This window comes from Saccopteryx leptura, chromosome 1 (genome assembly GCF_036850995.1).
Source record: "Saccopteryx leptura isolate mSacLep1 chromosome 1, mSacLep1_pri_phased_curated, whole genome shotgun sequence".
NCBI classification, from domain to species: domain Eukaryota; kingdom Metazoa; phylum Chordata; class Mammalia; order Chiroptera; family Emballonuridae; genus Saccopteryx; species Saccopteryx leptura.
The window spans coordinates 319764806-319782558 of NC_089503.1; the positions used below are offsets into that span (position 1 = coordinate 319764806).

A 17753-nucleotide genomic window follows, 5' to 3' on the forward strand; every position below is an offset into this window, starting at 1 on the left:
TCTAGGTTGACAGTTTTTTCTTTCTGCTCTTTATTTTTTATTTAATTAAATTAATTTATTTATTTGCAAGAGAGAGAGACACACACACAAACAGACAGAAGAAGGGAGGGAGAAGAGAAGCATCAATTCTTCATTGTGGCACCTTAGTTGTTCATTGATTATTTTCTCATATGTGCCTTGATGGGGAGGAGGGGGCTCCAGCCAAGCCAGTGACTCCTTGCTCAAGCCAGTGACCTTTGGGCTCAAGCCAGAGACCATGGGGTCATGTCTATGAACCCATCGCAAGCTGGCAACCCCATGTTCAAGCCTGATGAGCCCAGGCTCAAGCCTGTCACCTTGAGGTTTTGCCTTTTTTTTTTCTTTTTTCTACAGAGTCAGAGAGAGGGATAGACAGACAGGAATGCAGAGAGATGAGAAGCATCAATCATCGGTTTTTCATTGCGACACCTTAGTTGTTCATTGATTGCTTTCCCATACATACCTTGACCATGGGACTTCAGCAGACCGAGTAACACCTTGCTCAAGCCAGCGACCTTGAGTCCCAGCTGGTGAGCTTTGTTCAAACCAGCTGAGCTCATGCTCAACCCGGTGACCTCGGGGTCTAGAACCTGGGTCCTCTGCATTCCAGTCCGACACTCCATCCACTGTGCCACCAACCGGCCAGGCTACCTTGAGGTTTCGAACCTGGGTCCTCAGCATTCCAGGCTGAGCTCTATCCACTGCACCACCACCTGGTCAGGCTCAGCTCTAATTATTCACCGATACCTTTTCCTGTTATCTTTAAGATATTTTATTTATTTTTATTGTAAAGCCAATAGCCACGGCCACCATCACAGCTGCCTGGCCCGTGCAGGTTCACATTTGATTCAGACAGACGGTAATGAAACAACAGAGCCAAGAACTGGTGGGCCATTTCCTTTAATCCTAGCTCACACATGGTGAGCGAGAAATACACACAGTGGGAAAACATTTTCCTTTCCATTCAGGGCTCCCAAAGCCACCGACTCATCTGAGTATTCCTAGAATTAGAGGCCCCATCAGCCTTATTTACCTCTGTTCCCCATCTTCTCTCTGCACAAACTGCATAAACTGGCCTCTCCTCTGCAATGCTAATGGCTGGATCTGAGTGAGAGAGCCCCCATCTCCCTTATTTTATAGGGTAGAAATTAAAGCCTTTAAGTCAATATACAAAAAATGAAGTCTCTGATAAAAAGCCACTTATCTGAGGCATAAATGGGATTCCTTATAAGAGTGCACCACCCCACATCATGCAACAATCAAGGGTGTGGGGAAAAGCTTAGTTTTGAAAAGATCTTAGTATTAAAAGGTTGGGAAAGGCTTAATCTTAAAACTAAGCCGTAGGCCAGGGGTCCCCAAACTACGGCCCGCAGGCCGCATGCGGCCCCCTGAGGCCATTTATCCGGCCGGAGCACTTCTTTCATTGGTGGTCAGTGAGAGGAGCATAGTTCCCATTGAAATACTGGTCAGTTTGTTGATTTAAATTTATTTGTTCTTTATTTTAAATATTGTATTTGTTCCCGTTTTGTTTTTTTACTTTAAAATAAGATATGTGCAGTGTGCATAGGGATTTGTTCATAGTTTTTTTTATAGTCCGGCCCTCCAACAGTCTGAGTGACAGTGAATTGGCCCCCTGTGTAAAAAGTTTGGGGACCCCTGCCGTAGGCTATAAGGACGTTGCCAGCTTACAGCCTGTTTCCCACACCCAATGCAAACTATAAGCGAGCAAACATATATATCATATTTACAAACTTATTTGACTAACATTTATTTTTATTTATTTATTTATTTTTATTATTATTATTTTTTTTACAGAGGCAGAGATAGACAGGGACAGACAGACAGGAACGGAGAGAGATGAGAAGCATCAATCATCAGTTTCTCTTTGCGCATTGCGACTTCTTAGTTGTTCATTGATTGCTTTCTCACATATGCGTTGACCGTGGGCCTTCAGCAGACCAAGTAACCCCCTGCTGGAGCCAGCGACCTTGGGTCCAAGCTGGTGAGCTCTTTGCTCATGCGAGATGAGCCCGCGCTCAAGCTGGCGACCTTGGGGTCTCGAACCTGGGTCCTTCCGCATCCCAGTCCGACACTCTATCCACTGCGCCACCACCTGGTCAGGCTAATATTTATTAAGTGAATAAATTCTCTTTCTTTTAAAAAAGATTTTATTTATTGATTTTACAGAGGCGGGAGGGGGTGATGAGAAGTTGCTGCTTCACTCCAGCTGTTCATTAGTTGCTTGTTGTGTGTGCCTTGAACCCGGAAGCCCAGGGTTTCAAACCTGCAACCTCAACATTCCAGTCAGTGCTGTATCCACTGCGCCAACACAGGCCAGGCAATTCTCTGTTTTTATTAAAGATTTTTACAGTTTGATGATAATTTTCTAAGTTTGATGTTTTTATATTTATTCTTCCTAGGATTTACTTAGTCCATTGGCTTTCTGGGTTCACATATTTAATCAACTTTGGAAACTTTTTGGCTGTTGCCTCATTCTCCTTTCCTCTTGGCACTCCAGTAACATCTATTTTAGATTGTTTGATATTGTCCCACAAGTGCTGATCATGGCATTTTAAAAACTATTTTCTCTCACTGTTTACATGAGTATGTTTTGTAAATTCATTGCTTTTCTTTGTGTTCATTCTGTTATCATTTCCATTCAGTTACATTTAATTCCAGGTACTGTGTTTTTAGTTCTAGTATTTCCTTTTGGTTTTTCTTTTAAGTTTGCCAGTTTCTGCTAATTTCCCACCTGTTCGTCCCTTCTGCTCTCCTTTCCCAAAATTCTTTATTGTATTTATAATTGCTGTTTTGAAGTTCTCATCTGCCAGTACTAACATGGTTATTTGTGGGTTCTGCAGATTGTTTTTTCTCTTGATATGGGTCACATTTTTCTTTTTTGCATGTCTAGTAATTTATTGCTGTATAGTGGACATTGTGGACAGTACATTCTAAAGACTTTGTTTTAGGTCGTCTTAGAGAATACAGTGGTACCTTGAGATACTAGTTTAATTCGTTTTGTAACTGAGCTCGTAAGTCAGTCAACTCGTATATCAAACAAATTACTCCTATTTAAAATAACTGAAATAGATTTAATCCATCCTAGCCCTGTGAAACATCCCCAAACCATCCTAAATTATGAAAAAAGACATGTTTTTAATTAAGAAACACACACGGCCTGACCAGGTGGTGGCGCAGTGGATGGAGCTTCGGACTGGGATGTGGAGGACCCAGGTTCGAGACCCCGAGGTCGCCAGCTTGAGCGCGGGCTCATCTGGCTTGAGTAAAAAAAAGAAAAAAGCAAAAAGCTCACCAGCTTGAACCCAAGGTCGCTGGCTGGAGCAAGGGGTTATTCGGTCTGCTGGAGGCCCGCGGTCAAGGCACATATGAGAGAGCAATCAATGAGCAACTAAGGTGTCGCAGTGAAAAACTGATGATTGATGCTTCTCATCTCTCTTTGTTCCTGTCTGTCTGTCCCTGTAAAAAAAAAAAAGAAACAAAAGAAACACACATGTATACTTTACCAATGTATAACAAAATATATGAAATAAAAGAAAAAAATGTTATTTAGTACTGTATTCTTACCTTGGAGACAGACGAGTGTGGCTAACGGAGGTAAATGGTGGAGGAGGAGGGAGGGAGGAAGGGATGCAAACACTGTAAACCCATAAACTAAAGCTGCACTTTCTTAACACTAAATGTAAACTAAAACTGCATTTTCTTTACTTAAAATGAAACCACAAAAACTTAATTGTACAAAAATGCACTTTTTTTTTTTTTTTTTTTACAGAGACAGAGAGAGTCAGAGAGAGGGATAGACAGGGACAGACACACAGGAACGAAGAGAGATGAGAAGCATCAGTCATCAGTTTCTCATTGCGACACCTTAGTTGTTCATTGATTGCTTTCTCATATGTGCCTTGACTGCGGGCCTTCAGCAGACCGAGTAACCCCTTGCTCAAGCCAGCGACCTTGGGTCCAAGCTGGTGAGCTTTGCTCAAACCAGGTGAGCCCGCACTCAAGCTGGCAACCTCGGGGTCCCGAACCTGAGTCCTCTACATCCCAGTCTGATGCTCTATCCACTGCGCCACCTCCTGGTTAGGCAAAAAATGCACTTTCTTAACTTGAAACTTAACCTAAGCTTAACATTACGTATTTTTCATTTAATCATCACCTGTTTTTGCCTTTTTGGCTGCACTTTCAGCACTTTCACTTGCAGGACTTTTGAATAAAAATTTATCCAAAGAGGTTTGCTTTTGCCTGCCTTTTAAAATGTTACGGAAATGTGACAAGTGTCATTAAAAAGTGCTGAAGCAGGACCAGTTGAAACTGTTTCTGGATGTTTCTTTTCAATGAAACGTCAGAGCTTCTCCCACATTGCCAGCATGTCTTTAATTTCACTTGTAGAAATCACTTCCTCCGCCTCTACCTCCTCCTCACTACTAATCTCTTGCAGAAGCTCTGTATGTTGCATCATCTGTAGTTCCTTCAACTTCTCAGTTGAGAGTTCCTCCTCATGTTCCTCGATGAGCTTGTTTACGTCACCCTCATCTACCTCCAGACCCATCGACTTTCTGAGGGACACAATCTCCTGTAACGCTTCTACTTTGGTCTCAGTTTCTGGTTTGAATCCTTCGAAGTCCCTGTCTGCAACAACATCAGGCCATAACTTTTTCCATGCCGAGTTCAAGGTTCTTCTTGTAACCTCTTGCCATGCCAAGTCAATAATGCGTAAACATATCACGATGTTGTAGTGATCTTTCCAAAACTCTCGAAGGGTTAGATTTGTATTCTCAGTCACCTCAAAGCAGCGGTGGAACAAGTGCTTTGTGTAAAGCTTATTAAAGTTGGAAATGACCTGCTGATTCATAGGTTGCAAGATTGAAGTCGTGTTGGGTTGGGAGGTAGAGGACTTTCACGAATTTGAACTCATCGAGAATGTCATCTTCAAGACCAGGTGGGTGGGCTGGAGCATTATCAAAAATTAGTAATGCTTTCATTGGCAGTTTATTTTCTTGAAGGCATTTCTTCACTGCAGGACCAAAGACGAGATTTACCCATTCAATAAAAAACTGCCGCATAACCCATGTCCTAGCATTGGCGCATCACATAACCTACAGTTTTTCTTTAAGAATCTTATGAGTCTTTTTTTTTTCCCATTTTTTTTAAAGATTTTATTTATTCATTATAGAGAGGGGGGAGAGAGAGAGAAGGGGGGAGGAGCAGGAAGCATCAACTCCCATATATGCCTTGACCAGGCAAGCCCAGGGTTTTGAACCGGCAACCTCAGCGTTTCCAGGTTGACGCTTTATCCACTGCGCCACCACAGGTCAGGCAAGAATCTTATGAGTCTTAAAGGCTTGATTTTCGGAATGATACACTAGCAGTGGCTTTACTTTACAGTCACCACTAGATAGCATTTGCACACAATGCAAGGGTCAGACGGTCCTTCATGGTTTTTTATGGCCTGGCAGCTTCTTCTCCTCTGCAGTGATTAAAAATGCTCCTCCGGGGCATTTTTTCCCAGAACAATCCTGTTTTGTCACAGTTGAACACTTGTCGGGGGATGTAGCCTCCTTTGTGATAAGTGTAGCAAAATGTGCAATGTGCTCCTTAGCTGCCTTAATATCAGCACTCGCAGCTTCACCATGCCTCACCACCCAGTGGATGCCAGATCTCTTCTTGAAGTTTTCAAACCAGCCGTGACTTTCCTTAAACGTATCTTCTGCTGCCTCTTTTGAGGTTGATGGTTCTTTCTTCTTCAAGTTGCCATAAATAATAAGTGCCTTTTTGCATATTACAGTCTTCATCACTGTATCTCCTGCCAGCTCTTTCTCTTTCACCCACACCAGCAGAAGCTTCTCCATTTCTTCATGGATATTTGTCCTTAATTGGGACAGAATTGTAGTTCCTTTCACTGGATTTGTGCTTTTGATGGCATCCTTTTGTTTAAGGATGGTACAAATTGTAGATGTATTGCGGTTGTACAGCCTTGCCAGTTCAATCACTTGTACAACACGGTCATGTTTTTCTATCATTTCTTTTTTTTTTCTTTTTTTTTTTTTTTTGTATTTTTCTGAAGCTGGAAACGGGGATAGACAGTCAGACAGACTCCCGCATGTGCCCGACCGGGATCCACCCGGCACGCCCACCAGGGGCGATGCTCTGCCCACCAGGGGGCGATGCTCTGCCCCTCCGGGGCGTCGCTCTGTCTGGACCAGAGCCACTCCAGCGCCTGGGGCAGAGGCCAAGGAGCCATCCCCAGCGCCCGGGCCATCTTTGCTCCAATGGAGCCTCGCTGCGGGAGGGGAAGAGAGAGACAGAGAGGAAGGAGGGGGGGGGGGTGGAGAAGCAGATGGGCGCTTCTCCTGTGTGCCCTGGCCGGGAATCGAACCCGGGACTTCTGCACGCCAGGCCGACGCTCTACCACTGAGCCAACCGGCCAGGGCTTTTCTATCATTTCTTGCTTTACTTCTCTCGACATCATTCTCTTCTTCTCACCACTGTCCTTTACACTCACTTTCTTCGGCTCCATGATAGCACACAAAAAAGTTAGTAAAAAATGCAAAAATGGCCTGACTGGGCAGTGGCGTGGTGGATAGAGCGTCGGACTGGGATGCGGAAGACCCAGGTTCAAGACCCCAAGGTCGCCAGCTTTGAGCAAGGGCTCATCTGGTTTGAGCAAAAGCTCACCCGCTTGAGCCCAGGGTCTCTGGCTCCAGCAAGGGGTTACTCCTTCTGCTGAAGGCCTGCGGTCAAGGCACGTTATGAGAAAGCAATCAATGAACAATTAAGGTGTTGCAACGTGCAACGAAAAACTAATGATTGATGCTTCTCATCTCTCCGTTCCTGTCTGTCTGTCCCTGTCTATCCCTCTCTCTGACTCTCTCTGTCTCTGTGGGAAAAAAATGCAAAAATGATGCAAGAAGGAGTACAGCGCACAAGATTCGACTTGATTCTGCGGGTAACGTGAGAAAAAACTGAGATGCTGGTGTTGTGCTGCCGATACTGGACCCGGGCGCCAACTAGCAGCAGCTTCCTGAAGCATGACTCGTATCTTGGAATTTTGCTCGGATCTTGAACAAAACTACAGACCGAGTCGCAGCTCATATCTTAAAAAAAACGTATGTTGGTCCGCTCGTATCTCAACATACCACTGTATTAAGTTTTGTTGGGGCTGGCTGTTAAGGTACTGGAGAGCATCTTGATCCTGTAGAAGTTTTTCAAGGGTGGATTTGTTTTTTTGCCCTAAGTTTTATGGCTCAGCCCTTAGTTCTGGACATGGTTTTTACTCCTAAGGAATTGTCCTTCTGGGTTGTTTTTTTTAGGACTTTTTATTTACTTTATTTTTTTTTAATTTATTCATTTTAGAGAGGAGAGAGAATGAGAAAGAGAGAGAGAAAGGGGAGAGGAGCAGGAAGCATCAACTTCCATATGCGCCTTGACCAGGCAAGCCCAGGGTTTTGAACCGGCAGCCTCAGCATTCCAGTTCGACACTCTATCCACTGCGCCACCACAGGTCAGGCTGTCCTTCTGGGGTTTTAATGAATGACCCTTCTAAGTTGGCAGAACTTTTTTTTTTTTTATTTTACAGAGACAGAGAGTCAGAGAGAGGGATAGACAGGGACAGACACACAGGAACGGAGAGATGAGAAGCATCAATCATTAGTTTTTCGTTGCGCATTGCGACACCTTAGTTGTTCATTGATTGCTTTCTCATACGTGCCTTGACCACGGGTCTTCAGCAGACTGAGTAACCCCTTGCTCGAGCCAGCGACCTTGGGTCCAAGCTGGTTAGCTTTGCTCAAACCAGATGAGCCCGCACTCAAGCTGGCGATCTCAGGGTCTCGAACCTGGGTCCTTGGCATCCCAGTCCAACGCTCTATCCACTGCGCCACCACCTGGTCAGGCTAAGTTGGCAGAACTTAAACTCCAAATCCTGTCTCCCAGTGTTGGACAACTGCTGTAATCTTTGCTTATCTCTTTCACCTCAGAACAGCTGCTTTCTGCTTGGTCACTCACTCTCTCAGCTTCATTCAGGTGTAACTGACCAGTAAAATTGTAAGATACTCAAAGTACATTGTATTTTTATGTGTGTATATATTGTGAAAGGATTCTCCCTATCTAGTTGTCACATCCATCACCTCACATATTTGTTTATTTTGTTTTGTGGGGACATTTAGGTTGTACCTGCTTAGTAGCTTTCAGTTACACAGCACAGTGTGATCAGCTGCAGTCCCCGTGCTTCACATTTGGTCCTCAGACTGTATTCATCTCATAGCTGAACATTTGCACCTTTCACTAACTTCTTTATGCCCCTGCCCCCACCTGGCAGCTACTTTCTACTCTGTTTCTATGAGCTCAACTTTCTTTTTGGTTTGGTTTCTCGGCATTTCATCCCATTAGGGTTAGGAGTCAGCCAAGGATTCTACAGGAATTTTAATGCAGATTTTGGGGGTTTCCCCTTCTTTGTTGGATTTCCTCTTAAGTTTTCAGCCATTCTCTAGCCCTAACCTCTTATTTCTCAGGCAGTAAGACTGCATAGCAATATCTGATCTAAGCACTGTTGCCTAGCTCTGTGAGCAGCATAGGTGCCCTTAGTGTGGAGCTGGTGCTTCTGTTCTCATCTTCCCATGATTCTGTTCCCTCCAATATCTGCATGTCTTCAGTAGGTCTCCAGTACCTTCAAATAGCTGTTTTTAATCTTTTGTCCAGAGTTTATAATTATTATCAGCAAGCTGTACCACCATTTCTGGAACCAGAGATCTCAGACTAGACTTTTATCACCTGCATCATAGTTGCTTAACAGAGGGAAGGGAGAGACTGGGATTGAATGTGGAGACACGCCTGCTTGTAGAGGAAATGAAAGCTAACAAGGGTAGCCATGGGGGCTGAGGATATTAGGAGAGTGTGGTGTCAGGGAGCTTAAGAGAAGCTGTTACTTCCACCATGTCAGGCTGTGAGATATTGAATGAGATGAGGTCTGAGAGGTAGTCCTTGCTCACTGGCTTCTTTGACAAAAACATTGTAGTGGCAGGATGGGGAAAGAAGCCAGATAGAAGAGGGATTGGGGACAGTAAGAGCAGACAGTTCCTTGAAGAAGCTTTGCTGTAAATAGGGATTGGAGAAATGTCTGGGGCAGGGAGTGTGTGTGTGTGTGTGTGTGTGTGTGTGTGTGTGCGCGCGCGCGCGTGCGTGCATACATGAGCATATGTGTGTGTGTGTGCGCACTGACAGGAGGTCACTGGAGATTCCAGAGTGGGGAGAAGTACAGAGGACCAGCCTTGGGAAGATGTGAGGGGTGGGGACTAGAGAATGAGGGGGGGCTGGCATTTGGGAGCAGGATCCTTTTCCATCATAACAGGAAGGAAGGCAGGGAATGGGAGAGGTCCCAGTTAAGACCTTTTGCTTTTTCTGTGAATTCAGGGGTAAGGATCCTGGAGGATGGAGGAAAGAATAAAAGAACTAAAATGGTTGTTCTATTAGATATCTATTGCAACAGACCATCCCAATGATTAGTGGCTTAAAACAACAATCTTTGTTTCTAGTTGTGAGTTTGAGCCCAGTTCTGGTTGGGCTCAGCCAGATGATTCCTCTCTGTTTCCTTATATGACTGGGACCTTGGCTGGATGTTCAGGCCTCTCTGCAGGGTCCTGTCACCTTAGGGAGGCTAGACAGGTCTTCACACACTGGTCACAGGATTCCAACAGGCTGAGGGTAGAAGCTGAGGCCTCTTGAAGCTAAGGCTCAGAACTGCACCTGTCCCTCTCTCCCCATTGTGCCATGTTCTGGTGGTTAAGCAGGTCACAGGATGGGCAGATAGACTTCACTTCTTGATATAAGGCGCTATACAGAATTTGTGCTCATCTGAAATTTGTCACATTTGTCTTAAGAGAGGGGAACTAGCTTCCTGGAGAGGATTGCTAGGCTATATTTAATGTTCACGTGAGGTTTGTGGTCGTTAATTTAAAATGAATGAAACTCAAGCAAGGTTTTCTCAGGGAAGCCTTCTTTGACCAACAACCTCCTGCTCCCTAATAACAATCACTAACATTATTGTTTGCCAGGTGTGTATTGAGCGCATTTTATACAGATTATCTTATTTTATATTCACACTGACCCTTTGAGGTATGTAATGCATCTATATTTTATAGTCAGGGAGATTGAGACAGAGTTTAATAGATTTAGGTCAGTAAGTGGTAGGGCTGAGTTTCTGGCCAGGCAAGTGCATCTGGTATTGAGGTTTCAACCACCAGGCATACCACCTTTGTAGAAGTCATGCCTTCCATTGCACAAGCATTTTGAGAGCTAATGTACACCAGTCACTCTTGCAGCAGGCCTGGATCCAAGCACTGAAGTTTGCCCTAGTTAACCCTTCTACCCACCCTTGGATCTCAGTATTTTATCCCTAGCTACAGGGATGCCCCATGGCATAGGAAACTGGGTGGTTCTGTCCTTGGGGCTGGAAGATAGGATGCTCGGGGTCTATGTGCCTGCCCTGCCACCTCCCTCATAGTGGCCCTGGTGGAGTCTTTTGGGGGTCTGTCTTCTCTGCTAGAGATAAAGAGTTTGGGGGTGGGGCTCTGTTCCTGTCATTCTTTCTTCATTCCTGGTTGTCTCTATCTGGGCTGCTGTGGATAGTCAAACCTTTTAGAGATCCTCTTCAGGAATTTGACTCCCACCAATCAGCCCGACTGCTTCATTTTTTCTCATTGGGATATAATTCACATACCCTAAAACCCATGTTTTTAAAGTGTAAAATTCAGTGATGTCTAGTGTATTTACAAGTTTGTGCAGCCATCACTACTAGAACATGTTGTCATCCACAAAGAAACTGTTGCTCCATTTTGAAGACTTGCACCTGTCTCTCCAGGAGCTCATTTTCCCTCCAGACTATAAGATCCTGCTCTGTCCCTTGGCTCTGCTGGTAGCCCTCCCTGGACTGTGCAGCCCTATGTAGTACCTTCGTGTTATCTCCCTCCACCCTCACCACTGCTGTACCTACTTGGATACTTCCATTTCCTCTTAATCAACTGGGGGAGAATCTGGCATCACTTGGAGATGGAAAACATGGACTTTGCTGTCAGGCAAACTGGGTTCAAGTTCTAGAACTGACATTTGCTAACCTGGTCTGGGCTGGTCCTGTGATTTTCCCCTGTGAACTGGGGTTTCGGTGAGCTGCTTGTTCACTGAGCTGCACTGGACTGGGGCATGGATGTAGTAAAACACTCTGCAGGTGATTGGCTTGTGACTGCTGACCTGGAAGCTGTTTGCCCTGTGACCCAGCAGTTCTACATCCAGGAGAATAAAATCAGAGAAACACCCTCTGCACAAACATGCATGTTTAGAATGTCCAGGCAGTCTTGTTAGTGATAATGATAAATCAGAAAAACCCTGGCCTGACCAGGCGGTGGCGCAGTGGATAGAGCGTCGGACTGGGATGCGGAAGGACCCAGGTTCGAGACCCTGAGGTCGCCAGCTTGAGCGTGGGCTCATCTGGCTTGAGCAAAAAGCACACCAGCTTGGACCCAAGGTCGCTGGCTCCAGCAAGGAGTTACTTGATCTCCTGAAGGTTCCCACTCAAGGCACATATGAGAAGGCAATCAATGAACAACTAAGGTGTCGCAACGAAAAACTGATGATTGATGCTTCTCATCTCTCTCCATTCCTGTCTGTCTGTCCCTGTCTGTCCCTCTCTCTGACTCTCTCTCTGTCCCTGTAAAAAAAAAAGAAAAAAATCAGAAACACCCTGAAAGGGCAGAAATTACCTTTTTATTTAATGGAATAATGCCCACCATATTTTAAATGAAAGAATTAAAACTACCTGTATTAATATAGATAATTGTCTAAAATATAGAATTAAGCTTAAGACAATTGGAGAGTACATGTATACGTTATAGAAATATTTCAATATGTTCTTTTTTTTAATTGCTTGGTTTTAGAGAAACAGAGACAGCAAGGGAGGGGAAGAGAGAGAGAAGCATTTATTTGTTGTTTCACTTAGTTGTGCATTCATTCATTGATTGCTTCCTCTGTGCACCCTGATAAGGGATCGAACCCTCAACCTTAGCATTTTGGGAGGATGCTCTAACCAACTGAGCTAATAGGCCAGGGCCTCAATATATTCTTAAAACAGTACATTACTTATAGATACATTAGTAGTGAAATAATGCAGTTATGGATACTGCAAGTTAATGATCTTTGAGGAGGAAGGGAGTGGAATGGGTTGTATGTTCCTCGATGTATTAGAATTTTATTTTTGAGTCAAAGGCATATGTGAACAATTGTTAACATTTATTAAATCTCAGTATATGAGTATTTGTCATACTCTTCTGTCGACCTTTTTATATTTTTTCATAATTTAAAATGAATAAAAATATTTAAACTAGATTATTATAATGTGATACTCTAAAAGAGGTGTAAAGAGACTTTTGTGTGAGTGCGGAAGAAGGGCTCAGGAAAGCTTGAAGTGAGTAGTAGTTGTTGAGTTTTGAATTGAAGAGCCAGCAGGACTTTTGTCAGGTAGGGAAGGCAGGAGAAGGGGCATTGCAGGCTATAAGAGACCCTCAGCGTATTTAGGAAGTGGTAAGTGTCAGTGTGATTAGAGAGTCAAGGATGGGGAGGAGGAAACAACCTAAATTGTATTGTGTGGTGGTTTCACTTAAGGTGCCCTCGAGTAGAGGGTTACAGGAAAAGTACAGTATGTTCTTTGTTCCCTTCTCCTCTTTTTCTGTCTTTTTTTGGGACTATTTGTGTCTTTCATGTCTAGGTTTTTGAAGATATGGGATACAGTTATAACAACTCTTTAAATGTCTACTGATTCTGTTATCTTTGTCATTTCTGGGTTGGTTTTGATAGATTTTTCTCTTCATTATTGTTCATGTTTTCCTGCTTCCTTGCATGCCAGGTAATTTTGGATTAGATGTCAAGGCACTGTGAATTTATCTTGTTTAATGCTGGGTATTTTTGCATTTCTATAAATATATTCTTGACCTTCGTTTTGGAATGTGGTTAAATTACTTGGCAACATGACCTGTGGTGGCGCAGTGGATAAAGCGTCGACCTGGAAATGCTGAGGTCGCCGGTTCAAAACCCTGGGCTTGCCTGGTTAAGGCACATATGGGAGTTGATGCTTCCAGCTCCTCCCTCCCTCTCTCTCTCTCTCTCTCTCTCTCTCTCTCTCTGTCTCTCTCCCTCTCTCTCTCCTCTCTAAAAAAATGAATAAATAAAATAAAATTTTTTAAAAAAACCCAATAAATTAATAACTTTAAAAAAATAAAAAATAAAAAAATAAAATTAAAAAAAAATTACTTGGCAACAGTTTGATTCTGGTGGTCTCTTTTAAGCCTTGTTAGGTGAAACCACAGAGTAATAATGTTTAGTCTGGGGCTAATTTTACCTCTGAGGCAAAAGTCTTTTGAGTACTTTGTCCAGTACCCTGAGAATTAGGAAGTTTCTACTGTGACTGGAAGAGTGACTGTCCCCTGGCTTCATGTGAACTCTGAGGATTGTTCCTGTTAAACTTTTAAAGTCATACTTTGCCTGGCTTGGATGTTTACCTCACTCATGCACTGATCAGCACTTAGCTGGAGCCTGCATATCTCTGTGCCACTCTGTCCCTTCCAATGTTCTGCTTGTGAATGCCAGCGCCTTGGCCTCAGGAGATTGCTGGACTCCACCTGGCTCTTCTCCTGTGGCCCAGAACTACTCTCCAGGCACAAAACTGGGCAGTGAAAGGGCACCTCTTGTTTCCTTTCTGTCAGAGACCACTGTTCTTCATTGCCTGTTGTCTAGTGTCTTGAAAACCATTTCATATGTTTTACTCTTTCATTTTTTTTGTTACTTCAGGTGGGAAGGTAAATCTGCTCCCTGTTGTTTCATCTTGGCCAGAAGCAAAAGGATCAGAAACAGGCTTTATAACGGAAGGTATAAGGTGGTCTTTAAAATAGTCATGGAACCTACAAGAATGCTGACTCTGTTTCTGGTTGGGATGCTTGGGAGGGAGAGCAGAGGTGGGCTTTTCCTGAGTGGCCATAAGGGAATTCATGTGTGTAGTAGGGAAGGAGATGGGGATAGTGCTTGGAAGAACGGTTTCATAGGAAAACCCAGGGCTAAAGAGTGAGATCCTGAGGGCACAGTAGGAACACAAACCTGCAGTTAGTGATGACCGAGTCTGGGCTGGAGGACACAGGTGACAGAAGGCTTGTACTGTACAGTAGGAGGATGTGGGAGAGGGTGATGACACTCAGAATATGTGCCCATTACTGAGAAGGTACACTTATTCTCTGGCTATATGTCCCTCCTGATGTTCCAGCAGTTTGCGGCTCAAGGTGCCCATTCTTCTAGCTCAGTGGTCAGCAAACTCATTAGTCAACAGGGCCAAATATCAACAGTGCAATGATTGAAATTTCTTTTGAGAGCCAAATTTTTTAAACTTAAACTATATAGGTAGGTACATTCCTTATTGAGGTAGTGCCCGCACATGGTATTTTGTGGAAGAGCCACATTCAAGGAGCCAAAGAGCCGCATGTGGCTCGTGAACTGCAGTTTGCTGACCAGGGTCCTAGCTCATACTAAGTAAAATTTGTCAAGATAATGTATGTTATAAAAGCATTGTTTCAGCCTGGCCTGTGGTGGTGCAGTAGATGGAGCATCAACCTGGAATGCTGAGCTTGTTGGTTCAAAGCCCTGGGCTTGCCCAGTCAAGGCTCATGTTAGGAGAAACTTGAAGTTGCTTCCTGCTCCTCTTTTCCGCCTTTCTCTCTCTCTCTTAAAAAAAAAAAAAAAAAAATCTTAAAAAAAGCCCAAAAAGCCTTGGTTGAAAGTTAGACTACATAGGCCTAAGGCCAACCACATAGAAATACTTCCTTATTTTGAAAACTGTATTGAGTGCTGAAAAACCAAGTTTTTGAATTATTTATTTTAATAATTTGAATTATAAAGTGTTAGATGTAAGAAGACTTGCCTATTTTAGATGATAATGTTGACTTATTTCTGGTTTACTAGCACAATTTTGATTGCCTTTTTTTGTTTGATTTTTATGTAAAATTTAAAAACACTGGCCCTGGCCAGTTGGCTCAGCGGTAGAGCGTCGGCCTGGCGTGCGGGGGACCCGGGTTCGATTCCTGGCCAGGGCACATAGGAGAAGCGCTCATTTGCTTCTCCACCCCCACCCCCTCCTTCCTCTCTGTGTCTCTCTTCCCCTCCCGCAGCCAAGGCTCCATTGGAGCAAAGATGGCCCGGGCGCTGGGGATGGCTCCTTGGCCTCTGCCCCAGGCGCTAGAGTGGCTCTGGTCGCAGCAGAGCGACGCCCCGGAGGGGCAGTGCATCGCTCCTGGTGGGCAGAGCGTCGCCCTGGTGGGCGTGCCAGCTGGATCCCGGTCGGGCGCATGCGGGAGTCTGTCTGACTGTCTCTCCCCGTTTCCAGCTTCAGAAAAAGAAAAAAACAAACAAACAAAAAAACCCCACAATAAAAACACACAAATATACACCTGAAACCTATATAATTTTATATACCAATGTCACCCCAATACATTCAATAAAGATTAAAAACAAAAGTAAAGGACACATTGTAATGAACACCCATGTATTTACCACCCAGCTTCAGCAGTGGTCAACATCTTGCCAATTCTTTTTTTTATCCATCCCTTTCCCTCTCACACTCTTAAAATTTGTTTGGCTCTTGTTTTTTGGTGGAGTTTTTAAAAAACAAATCCCAGAAATAATGTCATTTTACTTTTTCTTTTATTTTTTAGTGAGAGAGAGGCAGGGAGAGAGAGACAGAAACAGGAACATGCAGCTGTTCCTGTATGTGCCTGACTGTAGATGAAACTGGCAATTTCTGTGCTTTGGGATAGTGCTCCAACCAACATTTTACTTTTTCTAATAAGGACGCTTTTTATTTTTAAAGATTTTATTTATTTTTGGACAGAGGGGAGAGAGAGAGAGAGAGAGACAGAGAGAGAGAGAGACAGAGAGAGAGAAATAGAAAGGGAGAGAGCCAGAAGGGAGGAGCCGGAAGCATCAACTCCTAGTATTTGCTTCTTGTATGTGCCTTGACCAGGCAAGTGTGGGGATTCCAACCAGCAACCTCAGCGTTCCGGGTCAGTTTACGCACTGTGCCACCATAGGTTAGACAAGGGCAGTTTTTATTTTTAAAAACCTAACTATCATGCCATTATTACAACTAAGGACATTCACAGTGATTTCTTTTTGTGTGTGTGAGATTTCTTAATATCATCTAATACCAATCCATATTTAGATTTCCCCAGTAGTTTCAAAAATATCTTTTCCTATTTGATTTGTTTTAATTGGAGCCAAAAAGATCTAATTTTTTTTTTTTTTGTATTTTTTTGAAGTTGGAAACGGGGAGGCAGTCAGACAGACTCCTGCATGCACCCGACTGGGATCCACCCGGCATGCCCACCAGGGGGCGATGCTCTGCCCATCTGAGGCGTCGCTCTGCTGCAACCAGAGCCATTCTAGCGCCTGAGGCAGAGGCCACAGAGCCATCCTCAGCACCCAGGCCAACTTTGCTCCAGTGGAGTCTTGGCTGCAGGAGGGGAAGAGAGAGACAGAGAGGAAGGAGAGGGGGAGGGGTGGAGAAGCAGATGGGCGCTTCTCCTGTGTGCCCTGGCCTTGAATCAAACCCGGAACTCCTGCACGCCAGGCCGACGCTCTACCACTGAGCCAGCCAGCCAGGGCTAAATCTTATTTTTGATGATTGTCTCTTATGTTCTAGACTAGTACCCCTCTCTATTGCTAAGGTCTAATTTCCAAAGTATAAAATCATGACTTTTATGCAAATACAGAGTAGTAGCTCCAGGCTCCACGTGTCCATGTTTTTGCAGTAAAGCTTGGAGCCAGTCATTTCACTAAGTAGTACTGATCACTTGATTAGAAATGATAGAGGTCACAGTTGGAGCACTGTTAGGTGCTTTTCTTCTAGACATTTTGATGAGGTATCAGTCACTTTGTGACCAGGAATATGTGTTTCTTGAGGTGATCAAGTTTCAAAACTGAACAACTTCATAGAGTTCCTTCACACATCCTTGAAGTCTGTGTGTGACGTTCCAACCACTGAGCTAGTTAACCAGACATAGGATGAGTGTGTATCATTGGTGCCAAGCTCTCTAGAACAAGCAGACAACGGAGTTTTTAGTTCCTTTATCATGAAATGTTCTGATAATTTGATTACTAAGTAAGGATACTGATTTTTATGTTCCTTTTTCCTACCATTTTGGTAATTTTCAAAAATAAAACTTAAAATAAGTTTTTTCACTTTTGTTTTTCAGGTGAAGAGATTGTAAATCTTATACTGAATGAAAAAATTTTTCTTAAAGTTGCATATACTCCAAGAAAAAGCCCCAAATGCTTTTGTATTTTGCCTGAATACAAAATTTAACAGGAAGTTTCCACAGAAGGTAAGATGGTTTTCCTTTTTTGATTCTTTTTTACTGGTCATTTGTGCAAATATACTGTATAAGTGGAAGGTCAAGAATGGATGACAACAGAAATTTAGGTTTAAAGGGTGTAGTCTATTGTCTTTTGGTCGTTTTTTGATCCTTCTGAGTCTAGTTTTGAGTTGCTTTGTTGTGGAAAAGTTACATGGTCTCTCCAAGCCAAAGTATAATCCAAATAAAATGAGGCCAGTCATGCATGTGTAGTGAGGGACCTGTGATAGAGCCTCTATACTGTCATGGGTGCCAGACACACTATTCACATAGAGGATGAAA

At 43.7% G+C, this 17753-nt stretch overlaps 1 protein-coding gene across 3 annotated transcripts in view; it reads left to right on the plus strand.

Moving 5' to 3' along the window:
• Window positions 1-17753, plus strand: part of PPP6R2 (protein phosphatase 6 regulatory subunit 2) — a 70968-nt gene that overhangs the window by 8902 nt on the left and 44313 nt on the right. For 2 of the 3 annotated variants that reach the window (XM_066358770.1, XM_066358772.1), the window contains exon 2: window positions 17313-17441. The gene's annotated coding sequence lies outside the window, so the exon portion shown is untranslated. Of the gene's footprint in view, window positions 1-13866; window positions 13945-17312; window positions 17442-17753 lie in introns of all 3 variants that reach the window. The other variant, XM_066358771.1, reaches the window with a different exon arrangement.